This window comes from Seriola lalandi, unplaced genomic scaffold, assembly GCF_002814215.2.
Source record: "Seriola lalandi dorsalis isolate HSWRI2012SDOR001 ecotype SW California unplaced genomic scaffold, Sedor1 jcf7180002054570, whole genome shotgun sequence".
NCBI lineage: Eukaryota > Metazoa > Chordata > Actinopteri > Carangiformes > Carangidae > Seriola > Seriola lalandi.
The window spans coordinates 3390478-3392055 of record NW_019525123.1 but is presented as its reverse complement, the minus strand read 5'-3'; positions in this window follow the sequence as shown (position 1 = coordinate 3392055).

Below are 1578 nucleotides of genomic sequence, written 5' to 3'. Positions count from 1 at the left end.
AGTATGGTCACATGAAGGACATTGTCTTAAAATCTACATGTTACATTTCAAACATTCTATAGGATAGAAGTTTAGGATTGACCTATTACATAGAAACATCTCATGAGTTACAGAACAGTTAGATATTTAATTATATATTGTTCCTCAGATCTGTGTGTGTGAAGAGTGTTCTGCTGGTCACTACCTAGGATTGGAATGTGGTTTGTAGTTTATGACTCTTATCTAGAGAGGGACAAGGAAGGGAGGTTGATGTGTGTGTGCGTGTTTCTATATAAGAAACATTCAAATATGATTAGACAGAGTCTTATTGTTACAAACTGGAGATTTTGCCTATGTTCTTCAGTTGTCTGATGTACATTGGTTGATCCTCTGGAGCTGACCCCTCTGTTTCATATCAATTTGATAGTATGATGGTGGGAAGAGTAAGAAAGTGTCAATTTTGGGTCCGTAACTCTGCATGTCCTTACAATTAACTACTTTAATGGCTTGTGACTGATGCCAGGCCCGGTATGTACGCTACACTATCTAGTGTACTGCAAGCATTACCTGAGTGCTTTCTACAGTGAAATTAAGTTAAATACATTGTATTACCAATACAAAATATATGTTGTATTGTTCATCAACATTACTGTCATTCCAAGTCTTTCTTTATCTGTGACCAAGTATTTGTGTAGTTCCCTTCACTTATTAATACACCTGATAATTTCAAGCAAAATATGAGTTCTCAGACTGTGAAGGTTATGTTTGCAAAACACTAAAGAAATATGCCATGTTATATATTTTAAGTAACTTTAGGGTGCGTGTAATTTTGAGCAATGGAGTGCTGCAGGGATGACATATTTTCGCGTCTCATTGGTTCCCTCGACAAAAAGACAATATGATTTTTACATTAGAGCATCACCACGGATAAACTTGTAGTTTGATTAAGGATGCTTAACTCTTCTATAAAAGCCTTTCCTCTTACAAAGTTAGTAATAATTTGCAAAAGTGTGAGTATAACACAATGAGGCTGTAAAGTTGGCTGGTGAGTAGATAGTTTTTCGTATCTGATGCGATGATGTTTAACGTCCTTGACAACCCCTGAAGTCTCATTTAGCCACTTGTTAGCTACCATCCTTTTTTAAGAGACGTAAAAGCTTAAATAAATCACAACTGGGGTATTAACTGACGTAATTTATTCAAAGAATAAAACGTGAAAATTTCTAGAGCTAGTGTTAACCACAGACCTTATTTCAGCCATCTAACCATAACCCATTCAAAAAACCAATAGACTTCAGGACAACAGAACCAGAAGTGCTAAAGTGCTAACTAACCTGGTTTTAGGACTCATTCCTGCAGCACTCTATAAAAGCGAACTTTGTTGCATATCAGTTTTGGTTTTGTTAAATGCAAAAAACTTTACAGCTCAATATCTCAAAACCACCGTGAATACAGATAGAAACTTCAGGTCATGATTTGTGGTCACCACAGGATTAATTAAGGTTGGTGATCTTTTGAGCCGCTTTGGATTTCACCCACTTATAACACTAATACAACAACAGATGAGTTGTATTATTTTTCAGGAGGGGCACATCAGTG